The 12,729-nt window shown below is 46.1% G+C and overlaps 1 long non-coding RNA gene across 1 annotated transcript in view; it reads left to right on the top strand.

Annotated features, from left to right (window-relative positions):
* Positions 1-10,590, top strand: part of LOC140429637 (uncharacterized) — an 80,559-nt gene extending 69,969 nt beyond the window's left edge. Inside the window, exon 3 of the long non-coding RNA XR_011949150.1 lies at positions 10,529-10,590. This is a non-coding gene — a long non-coding RNA (uncharacterized lncRNA). The remainder of the gene's footprint in view (positions 1-10,528) is intronic.
* The last annotated feature ends 2,139 nt before the right edge of the window (positions 10,591-12,729 follow it).

Here is a 12,729-nt window from a genome sequence, read left to right as displayed (position 1 = left end):
ATTACTTATCTCCTCAGTTTCTCGGTCCTCAGTTAGTTACGTCAAAAAGTGAAGCAGGCTCTCGAGGCCCAAGAGTGGATCACAATGGTAGGTCGACACCAGTAGAGTTAAGCACCCACCCATCCAATGACTCACAGAAGGATCTTATCCCAGGTACCAAAACATAACATTCCCCCATACCCTTTAAGGTTAACCTTATCCTATTTTGCCAGCATCTACCATCAGAGATAAAATGGGAAACGCAGTATAAGATTTTTAGTTGATAAAGTCAATCTTCAGACCAGAGAGCTACAGGGTGCTCGGTAGAAGGATGAGCTAATGTTTTACAAACTTTTCTTCTTGGTCCTCATAGGCTGCTCATTTTGCAGTTTGATGAAAAGTCATAAGATCTCCTCAAATACTGAAGCAGTCCATGTCCAAATGCCTGGACCTGGATGACATTCAGGCTTGGGTTGATAACTGGCAAGTAACATTTGCGCCATGCAAGTGCCAGGCAATGACAAAATCCAACACAAAAGAATCCAACCATCTGCCCTTGACATTCAATGGCATTACTATTGATGAATCTGCCACTATCAGCATCCGAGGGGTTACCATTGACCAAAAGCTGAACTGGACCAGCCAGGTAAATACTGTGATAAGAGCAAGTTAGAGACTGGCAATTTTACAACAAATAACTCATCTCCTGACTCCCCCAAATCTGCAAGGCTCAAGTTAGGAGTGTGATGGAATACTATCCACTTGCCTGGATGTGCAGCGCCAAGAATACTCACAAGGCTCAACACCATCCAGGACAAAGCAGTCCCCTTTATTGACACCCCAACCACAAATATTCAATCCCTCCACCACCCACGCACAGTGGCAGCCGTGTGTATCACCTACAACTGTGCTTTTCAAACTTTTTTCCCGGGGACCCATTTTTACCAACCGGCCAACCTTCAGGACCCACACCAGCCGACGTTCGCGGCCTACGCCGGCTGATCTGCGCGACCCACCATTTTCTCTTACCTTGTTTGCCGCTGACAAAAATGGAGGAAATGGTTTTGGGTCCCTTTGGCCCTCGTACACACTCCTCCAATGGAACCTGTTGGATGAAGGTGAAGCCTTCCGGTGTCGGAAAGTATGGAGTCTCCATCTGTCCAAGTTTCTGCATTTTTTTCATGTAAAATTTTATCAAATAAACCCCCCCCCCGAACTTGTAAAAAAAAAAAAAGTAAAATGAATAAAATAAATGAAAAAAATAAAAATAAATGAATAAAACACTCTAGAACTTGTAAAACAAAAAGCTGCGACCGTTTTTTTAAAAAGCGGCAGGGCAGCAATGTGGTGCCGTGGGTTAGCATTGCTGCCTCACGGCGCCGAGGTCCCAGGTTCGATCCCGGCTCTGGGTCACTGTGCGAGTGGAGTTTGCACATTCTCCTGTGTCTGCGTGGGTTTCGCCCCCACAACCCAAAGATGTGCAGGCTAGGTGGATTGGCCACGCTAAATTGCCCCTTAATTGGAAAAAATGAATTGGGTACTCAAAAAAATGTTTTTTTTTAAATGCAGCCGCACTGCACATGCCTGCCCGATCATCAGTGCACATGCGCATAGTTTTGCACATGCGCGCCGATGATCTGGCATGCATGCGCAGTGTGGCCGCATTTCTTTTACATGTTCGCTGCCATTTTGAAGGCCGCTTGCAGCCGCCGTTATTAACAGCCGGCTGCTGCGGCTCCGCGACCCTCCCGACACCTGCCTGCGACCCACCCGCGGGTTCCGCTCCCGAGTTTGACAATGCCTGATCTACAATACGCACTGCAGCAACTCACCAAGGCTCCTTCATCAGCACCTTCCAAACCTATGACCTCTGCCACCTAGAGGGATAAAGGCAACAGATGCATGGGGACACAAGTTCCCCTCCAAACCACACACCGTCTTGACTTGGAAATATATCGGCGCTCCTTCACCGTCTCTTGGTCAAAATCCTGATACTCCCTCCTGTTGAACTGTGGATTTATCTGCAACAGGTGGGCTGCAGCGTTTCAAGAAGCTGCTTCATCACCACCTTCTCATGGGCAATTAGGGGTGGCAATAAATGCTGACCTAGCCAGGAATACTCACATCTTATGGACTAAAAAAAAATCTGAAATGTTATAATTTTTTGTTTCAGCACAGATGAAACTGTAGTTCAACTGTAGCTTCAGTCACTTTACCTCGGTACATGTGACAATAAACAAATCCAATCCAATCCAACCGATGTGTATGGTGTGGACTGGGGGTAATCCTACTAAACAAAACACAAACACTCATGGAACCATATGGTCAATGATAATATATGAAGAAGAATTATTCTGTTCTAATTTAGAAAAAAAGAGATTGCTAACAGAGGTTTGTTATTTGAGGTCTCGCTTAGCCAATGACAGGACAGCAATTTTGTATGTTCATGCTTTAGGATATCGGATTTAACAGGAAATATTGGTGCAGGTTCATCACCTGCTAATAGTTCCAATTTCACAAGCAGTTTCCTTGTGACAGTAATTGTCACGATGTTGCTTTGGATATTTTGATTTTGATGTTGCCAGATGAACAGTTAAGGAAATTTTCAACTAATTTGACATTGGTGAAAAACTGTATCTGACTTTTATCACAAATACTGGGCCAATTTCAGGGGCATAAATTGGGCTCATTGCGAGAGTGACATTACATTTGTTACATCCTAAGATCAATGAAACTGAGTTTCTTTCGTGATAAAACACAGAAGAGTTGTGGGCAGAGGATCTAGGAACAGAATGTTTTAACAGAAGGTAACTCATGAGATTTTATCAAGAGTGGAAAAAGACAATAACCAACAATAGGAACGTGGGATAGTATTTGATAGCCATTTGACCCATAATGGGGAAATTGAACTCCTTCTATGCTGTAATCGTTGTGACTCTTTATACCAATAAGGATCTTCCTTGGATGTAGAAAGGGAGGATTTAGTTGGGAATGGACATTTTATTTTATAAATTTAGAGTACCCAATTATTGTCCAATTAAGGGGCAATTTAGCATGGCCAATCCACCTATCCTGCACATCTTTGGGTTGTGGGGGTGAAACCCACGCAGACACGAGGAGAATGTACAAACTCCTCACGGACAGTGACCCAGGGCCGGTATTTGAACCCGGGTCCTCAGCGCCGTGGGTAGCAGTACTACCATTGTGGCACCGTGCTGCCCCGAGGGAATGGACATTTCTAAACTTTGCAGCTCATAACTGTCTCAAGAATTGGTTGGCATTGCAGAGACGATATGGATCTTTTTTTTTCCAATAAATTTAGAGTACCCAATTATTTTTTTTCCAATTAAGTGGCAATTTAGCGTGGTCAATCCACCTAACCTGCACATCTTTGGGTTGTGGGGTTGAAACCCACGCAGACATGGGGAAACCGAGGGCAGCAAGATGGTGCAGTGGGTTAGCCCTGTTGCCTCACGGCGCTGAGGTCTCAGGTTCGATCCCGGCTCTGGGTCACTGTCCGTGTGGAGTTTGCACATTCTCTCCGTGTTTGCGTGGGTATCGCCCTGTAGCCATCTGGGATGGCCACTTACAGTATACAAAATGGACACTCGCAGAGCCTATAGGGAAATATGGCTAATACTAGACAACAAACAGGCACAGAGTCTGAATGTATATTTGAGAAGCAGTTACCAGACGGAATCAAAACTCTGGGTTGATTAGATTATTGATGGCCCATCTCCGAGGAACAAAGGACTAACACTCAGGTAGTTGATACTGTCGCAGACATCCCGGTGCCAGTACCCCAACTGAAAGACACAAACAAAGCAAGGCCAACGGCCACGTAAGACACGCCCAGCCATCAGGGCACCCACCCCTTTATTGGTTTAGATCGATGACAATGATCAAGAAGCTGCCCAATTAATTGGGGCCAAGTTTAAGGCCCGCCTCAAAGCGCACGAAGCCCCTCCGGGTATAAGAAGGAACCCCCACGAGAAAATCGCTCTCTTGGACTTGGCTCTCAAAGCGGAGAGACCCATCCACCAGCTGCACCAGAAGCAAGTAAGTCCAAGATCAACGCTTGCTACCAGACTGACGACCTTAGCTGTTCTCCTGTACCACTTCGAACCCAACAACCTCAGATCCAAACAACGGCCATTGTTCCTCTGACTGAGTGGGCTCCCGAAGCTAAGTATAGGCATTAGCATTAGAGATAGTTTAGTTTGTAGTACTTTGTGCATGAGTAGATATTACTGTGTGTGTGTAAATAAATAGTATTGACTTTGAACTAACTAACTGGCGTATTGGCTCTTTGATCAGTATTCGGGTTTGAACCTTGTGGCGGTATCGAAAGGTACCTGGCGACTCTAAGGCATAAACATAATTAGAACATAGAACATAGAACATAGAAAATACAGCACAGAACAGGCCCTTCGGCCCACGATGTTGTGCCGAAACTTTGTCCTAGATTAATCATAGATTATCATTGAATTTACAGTGCAGAAGGAGGCCATTCGGCCCCCTGAGTCTGCACCGGCTCTTGGAAAGAGCACCCCACCCAAACTCAACACCTCCACCCAACACCAAGGGCAATTTTGGACACTAAGGGCAATTTATCATGGCCAATCCACCTACCCTGCACATCTTTGGACTGTGGGAGGAAACCGGAGCACCCGGAGGAAACCCACACAGACACAGGGAGGATGTGCAGACTCCGCACAGACAGTGACCCAAACCGGAATCGAACCTGGGACCCTGGAGCTGTGAAGCAATTGTGCTATCCACAATGCTACCGTGCTGCCCTTAAGAACAAATAAATCTACACTATATCATTTTACCGTAATCCATGTACCTATCCAATAGCTGCTTGAAGGTCCCTAATGTTTCCGACACAACTACTTCCACAGGCAGTGCATTCCATGCCCCCACTACTCGCTGGGTAAAGAACCTACCTCTGATATCCCTCCTATATCTTCCACCTTTCACCTTAAATTTATGTCCCCTTTTAATGGTTTGTTCCACCCGGGGAAAAAGTCTCTGACTGTCTACTCTATCTATTCCCCTGATCATCTTATAAATCTCTATCAAGTCGCCCCTCATCCTTCTCCGTTCTAATGAGAAAAGGCCTAGCACCCTCAACCTTTCCTCGTAAGACCTACTCTCCATTCCAGGCAACATCCTGGTAAATCTTCTTTGCACCTTTTCCAAAGCTTCCACATCCTTCCTAAAATGAGGTGACCAGAACTGTACACAGTACTCCAAATGTGGCCTTACCAAAGTTTTGTACAGCTGCATCATCACCTCACGGCTCTTAAATTCAATCCCTCTGTTAATGAACGCGAGCACACCATAGGCCTTCTTCACAGCTCTATCCACTTGAGTGGCAACTTTCAAAGATGTATGAACGTAGACCCCAAGATCTCTCTGCTCCTCCACATTGCCAAGAACTCTACCGTTAACCCTGTATTCCGCATTCATATTTGTCCTTCCAAAATGGACAACCTCACACTTTTCAGGGTTAAACTCCATCTGCCACTTCTCAGCCCAGCTCTGCATCCTATCTATGTCTCTTTGCAGCCGACAACAGCCCTCCTTACTATCCACAACTCCACCAATCTTCGTATCGTCTGCAAATTTACTGACCCACCCTTCAACTCCCTCATCCAAGTCATTAATGAAAATCACAAACAGCAGAGGACCCAGAACTGATCCCTGCGGTACGCCACTGGTAACTGGGATCCAGGCTGAATATTTGCCATCCACCACCACTCTCTGACTTCTATCGGTTAGCCAGTTTGTTATCCAACTGGCCAAATTTCCCATTATCCCATGCCTCCTTACTTTCTGCAGAAGCCTACCATGGGGAACCTTATCAAATGCCTTACTAAAATCCATGTACACTACATCCACTGCTTTACCTTCATCCACATGCTTGGTCACCTCCTCAAAGAATTCAATAAGATTTGTAAGGCAAGACCTACCCCTCACAAATCCGTGCTGACTATCCCTAATCAAGCAGTGTCTTTCCAGATGCTCAGAAATCCTATCCTTCAGTACCCTTTCCATTACTTTGCCTACCACCGAAGTAAGACTAACTGGCCTGTAATTCCCAGGGTTATCCCTAGTCCCTTTTTGGAACAGGGGCACGACATTCGCCACTCTCCAATCCCCTGGTACCACCCCTGTTGACAGTGAGGACAAAAAGATCATTGCCAACGGCTCTGCAATTTCATCTCTTGCTTCCCATAGAATCCTTGGATATATCCCGTCAGGCCCGGGGGACTTGTCTATCCTCAAGTTTTTCAAAATGCCCAACACATCTTCCTTCCTAACAAGTATTTCCTCGAGCTTACCAGTCTGTTTCACACTGTCCTCTCCAACAATATGGCCCCTCTCATTTGTAAATACAGAAGAAAAGTACTCGTTCAAGACCTCTCCTATCTCTTCAGACTCAATACACAATCTCCCGCTACTGTCCTTGATCGGACCTACCCTCGCTCTAGTCATTCTCATATTTCTCACATATGTGTAAAAGGCCTTGGGGTTTTCCTTGATCCTACCCGCCAAAGATTGTTCATGCCCTCTCTTAGCTCTCCTAATCCCTTTCGGATTAAGGAAGGCGACCATATTGACCACCATATTCATAACCAGAGAAACAGAGCAACATTGCTGGTGACTCTGGTGGGACTCGACCTAGAAGTGACTTTGTCACTCCGAGAGAACCCAAATTTGAATTAGATTCCAATTGGAAAAAGAAAAACCATAAGCGTAAGACCAATATCACGGGCAGCATGGTAGCATTGTGGATAGCACAATTGCTTCACAGCTCCAGGGTCCCAGGTTCGATTCCGGCTTGGGTCACTGTCTGTGCGGAGTCTGCACATCCTCCCCGTGTGTGCGTGGGTTTCCTCCGGGTGCTCCGGTTTCCTCCCACAGTCCAAAGATGTGCAGGTTAGGTGGATTGGCCATGATAAATTGCCCTTAGTGTCCAAAATTGCCCGTGGTGTTGGGTGGGGTTACTGGGTTATGGGGATAAGGTGGAGGTGTTGACCTTGGGTAAGGTGCTCTTTCCAAGAGCCGGTGCAGACTCGATGGGCCGAATGGCCTCCTTCTGCACTGTAAATTCTATGATAATCTATGATATTGATCAAACCACCAAGATTCGGAAGTGTGTTATTTGCATGCGTACTAACAAGGGATATAAGGTAAACTTGATAGATTTTGTTGCGTAAACTGTCGGGAGTTTTGTAGACCGGAAAATAGCGTAAGCCGTACCCGTGTTTACATCACCACTTTATTCCCCCCTGTTCCAATTTCGGTAGAAACCCAGAGATAGCAGTAGAGATGGCAATGAAGGCAATGGAATGCCTTATGAACCCCCAGGAATTTGAGGTCGCAGCGACCAGTAGAGTAGGACAGTGTCCCCTTTGGGAAGAGGCAATTTGAAAATATCTCAAAGGGAAAGGATGGCGCCTTTGGAGAGAATTTTGTGCGAATGACGAAATAGGTCCTGGAAGTATAGGGCATACTTGGTGGGAGAACTTGACAGAGATTCATAAGAAGAGCTTCGGGAAAGCTCGTAGCCGATGGCAATCGTGTCCTGCGTGGCACAATTGCGAGGCACAGAGGAGGTCGTGAGGACGCTCCGCAGAGAGGTTGAAGAGAGAGATAAGAATAGTGAGGGAGACGTGAGTGAGTATGAGAAAGTAAACAGGGAACTGAGAGAGCAGTTAGCGGCGAAGGGCAAGGAGATGGCTGATGTCAAACGGGCACACCAATTTTGTCTCGCCCATTTAAGCAGCTTTCAGTCACAATATGATAAGGCCTACCAAGACACACAACGCATGGTGTTGGTACAAGAAGAGACAGAACACCAAGTCGAGCAATTAAAGAAACAATGTAACGATTTAAAAGCAGCCCTATGAGCACTCCACAGTTCCGTGACGGAACAAAGGCAGAGCTTGGTAGACCATGCCAAATGCCGAAAGCAAATTGCAGACCTGCAATCCCTGCTTTCTGTACAAAATGGATTCCAGAATACATTTGGACCACAGTTAGACCAAGAAAATGGCCCCGATTGGCAGGAGTTAAATGAGACTGCCCATGGCACATGTACTCAGAACAAACCACAGAAAAGAAAAGCACCCCCACCCCTGACTGCACAGGTAGAGCACAATCCTATGAACCCTGTCACCACACAGTGCAGGGCCACAACAGACGGAGACTCCGATTTTCTGTACACCACCCCATTAACCGTCACTCAATTAAGGGATACGTGTGATAAGATAACACCGTTCCGACCCACATCGGACCCACACCATTATTTCGTAAGAGTAAAACAACAGGCGACCATGTACGGCCTGGATGAAAAAGAGCACTTGAAGCTCACAGTTTTGAGCCTCAACCCCTCAATCGTGGCAGCCCTTCCCGACCCACAAAATGTAGGAGGAGGCACCCTCCAAGAAATGCATGCAGCAATCCTGGACGTGATCGGCTACAATAAGGGAGACCCCGTAGAAGGCCTAAATAAATGTAGACAGAAAAAGACAGAGCACCCCACAGCGTTTGCTGGACGCTTGTGGATTCATTTCACAGCGGTATTCGGAGAGTTAGCCCGCGCCCATTTGACCCCAGACAATCTGGCCAAATTGACTCAAATCCTAGTCTCTCACGCGACCGAAGCAGGACAGAGAGCTTGCGACAATTATGACCCCTCAGACGAGACCCACAATGTGAAATGGGTACTAAAGAGATTGTCCCGAGCTTGGGAACAGTCCATTCAGGGAAAATCAGATTACAGTAAAATAGAGGAAGAGCAGGCAGATGCCAACATGCATCCAGTCAGGACACGTCAAAACCCCGCATGGTTAAACGAGGGGAGAAATAGCCAACAGCAGCCTAAATCCCAAGAGTGCTACAATTGTGGACAATCAGGACATTATGCACGAAAATGTCAAGCGCCCCCGAAACAGCAACGGAATCAGCCCACCAATGCCCCCCTGAACCAGCAATGACACCAACATCCCAACCCCCCACCCAGGGAACCATACCCAAGAGAACAATGCACCAGAGAGCCTGCTCCACCTTACATGCCCCAGGGGTCATGTTACAACTGTGGGCAGTCAGGACACTTTGCCCGAGATTGCAGGAGACCCCCACCACCAGCTAGACTAGCCCCCAGATATGAAAGAGAACACCACCCACAGCAGCTGCAAGGTCCCAGCTGCCCCATGCAAACTGTGAGCGCTTACCCACCACTTCTCATGGCAGGGACACCTCAGCAATGCCACTTCATTTTTGTTTCTCTCCTCCTCTCTCTCTTCTTCGGTCACACTACACTGAATCCATATGCTAGTTACACCCCAAGCCAAATGTGATTTATGGTATCCTTCTGTCTGATGGAGCCTGCCCGATTTTGTTATTTTAGTTCGATAATTTTAAATGTTGAATGTTTGTTTGTGCACTTAAAGTTTATTCATGGCCCCACGCCACCTTTTGAAATGGTCATAACCACTCCTTTAAAACCCACTGGCAGTTAAAGGAACTAGTTTGCCGGCAGACAACCAATCATAGCTACTCTTCTGATTCGAAGGTAATCATAAGAGTCAGTATCCACTATGAACACAAATTCTTTCCGTTCTTGTCCGGTCGCTTAGGCAGTGGAGTAACGGCACTGATCCCCGCCCTGCCTGAGGACCCCCCATCTGGTCAGCTACCCTCAGGTAGTGCACATACGGCAATGGTCACCGTCCTACCCGGGGATTCCACCCATTCTTACCCGCCGCGGCCCATACGCACCCCATTCGGAACTTTTGGTTCAAAACTCTTTTGTTTGTTTTCCGGCGACCCTTAGGTTGCTCTCCCATATGCTATTTACATCCTCAAACACTTGGATGGTACACTCACCGCATCGATCACACAGGCTGCGAGACTGCTCGCGCTGTGACAGCATTTTCTTCTCGGATGTCTTGTCCGAAAATATTTGGTTTAAAAAAAAAAGAGGGAGTCACATAAGAACAAAGAACAAAGAAATGTACAGCACAGGAACAGGCCCTTCGGCCCTCCAAGCCCGTGCCGACCATGCTGCCCGACTAAACTACAATCTTCTACACTTCCTGGGTCCGTATCCCTCTATTCCCATCCTATTCATGGATTTGTCAAGATGCCCCTTAAATGTCACTATCGTCCCTGCTTCCACCACCTCCTCCGGTAGCGAGTTCCAGGCACCCACTACCCTCTGCGTAAAAACACTTGCCTCGTACATCTACTCTAAACCTTGCCCCTCTCACCTTAAACCTATGCCCCCTAGTAATTGACCCCTCTACCCTGGGGAAAAGCCTCTGACTATCCACTCTGTCTATGTCCCTCATAATTTTGTAGACCTCTATCAGGTCTCCCCTCAACCTCCTTCGTTCCAGTGAGAACAAACCGAGTTTATTCAACCGCAACATGTGGTGACAATTCTATTGAGCAATTGGTAATAAAAGGACAGACAGACAGACATACACGATCTTAAGCAAGATTATAACAGATATTATGCTTTTGTCCACAGGAAAACTAGAACAACAGAAGGCACAGGAAGGCTAAGAAGAAAAAGAGAACATGAAGTCAGACAACATGATCTACATTTGGGATCTTCGCGGGATCCCTACAGTTGCGCACGGACGCGACCCCCCGACCCCCACCCCACAGGCCATGAATGTTTCCCATCCCTGCCATACACCACACCCAGAGGCAGCCACTGATACACCAACCTGGTGTGGCAAATTTATCACATGGTATTCCCTGTCCTGCATCGTGGAAGCACTGTTAGTCATATCGATACTCTGTAGTGTCATCCAGAGCCTCCCGCACTCCGGTATATACCCTCAGACCTCCTATTTTCGGACATCAGCAAACCCCCCCACTCTCTCTAAGTTAATAAAGTGCGTCGACTAAATTTTTTGTTTGTTCTCATAAAGATGTGAAATTCTGCACTTGACCGCCAAGATACAGAAACATGTAATGCTGCTATTGTATAGTTTATACTGTTGTAAATTATTTTAAGTGACTAAGGATAGTTTAGAGAACAATAGTTAGAGGTTCCCGTGTTTTAATTGTAATGCATGCCTGAATGTCATAGCGCCCCTTAGAATTTTATAATAATGTGATGTACATAAAGCAATTTAGGTAAACGTTCCAATCCATTGGACAGAGTAGAGTAGAATTTGTCCTTGATTGCGGATGCTCGACTTAGGCAGAGAACAAAGAAGATTCAGTAATATGATCCTTCACGCTTCGCATTGAGGATCGCAAGGAGGGTGTGTAGCCATCTGGGATGGCCACTTTCAGTATACAAAATGGACACTCGCATAGCCTATAGGGAAATATGGACAATACTAAACAACAAGCTGGCACAGAGCCTGAATGTATATTTGGGAAGCAGTTACCAGACGGAATCGAAACTCTGGGTCGATTAGCATATTGATGGCCCATCTCCGAGGAACAAAGGACTAACACTCAGGTAGTTGATACTGTCGCAGACATCCCGGTGCCAGTACCCCAACCGAAAGACACAAACAAAGTAAGGCCAACGGCCACCTAAGACACGCCCAGCCATCAGGGCACCCACCCCATTATTGGTTTAGATCGATGACAATGATCAAGAAGCTGCCCAATTAATTGGGGCCAAGTTTAAGGCCCGCCTAAAAGCGCGCGAAGCCCCTCCGGGTACAAGAAGGAACCCCCATGAGAGAATCGCTCTCTTGGACTTGGCTCTCAAAGCGGAGAGACCCGTCCACCAGCTGCACCAGAAGCAAGTAAGTCCAAGATCAACGCTTGCTATCAGACGGACGACCTTAGCTGTTCTCCTGTACCACTTCGAACCGAACAACCTCAGATCAACAGCTGTTGGTTGCCGATTATACCAATGACACTTTCCCCTTATCCTGTTTCGTTATGGTTAAGGTTCAGTGTTCCTCAGGTGCGTGATAGATGATTTATAAAACAAGTTGTTAAATATTAATAATGTTCCATGCTTCTTTTTTACTATTTCAGTAAATCACTGACTTAATAAATTGCCATGTCTGTGAATAAAATTGTCACTTGAAATAATCAATCAATATTTATTTATTTAAATGTAAGGTATTAATCCCCATTTCTCATCAGTTATCTGTAATTGTGTGTATTTTATAACTGGTGCTTCATTTTCTCCTGTTTGTTAGTTGGACAGAAAGATTACACCTGCATGTCAAATCAGGACAAGATCAGACAATGCTCGTGTCCACCTTGTTAAACAAACTGCTAACACTCACCACCTTAGCTCATGTATAACAAATGGCCAAACAAAAGAATGAAACTGAGGACCTGCAGTGAGAAATGTGTAAGTAATTGTTCATGGTTTACCCAACATTTCTCTTATTTAATTGGGTTAGAAGATGAGAGGCAGGGTGGCAAATGGCACAGTGGTTAGCACTGGGACTATGGCGCTGAGGATCCAGGTTCGGATCCCGGCCCTTGGTCACTGTCTGTGTGGAGTTTGCACATTCTTCCTGTAACTGCGTCGGTTTCACCCCCACAAGCCAAAGATGTGCAGATTAGGTGGATTGGCCACGTTAAATTGCCCCTTAATTGGAAAAAAAAAATTGGATACTCTAAATTTATAGAAAGAGAAGAGAGGCAAGAGGAGGTTCAGGTGGAACATGAATAACAGCAGTAGTCTGTTTAGGTTAATAGCCTGTTTCTGTGCTATAATTTTTAAACATCCATATATGG

The sequence above is a fragment of the Scyliorhinus torazame genome, chromosome 1, assembly GCF_047496885.1.
Source record: "Scyliorhinus torazame isolate Kashiwa2021f chromosome 1, sScyTor2.1, whole genome shotgun sequence".
Taxonomy (NCBI): Eukaryota; Metazoa; Chordata; class Chondrichthyes; order Carcharhiniformes; family Scyliorhinidae; genus Scyliorhinus; species Scyliorhinus torazame.
This window is presented reverse-complemented; position numbering and strand designations above follow the sequence as displayed.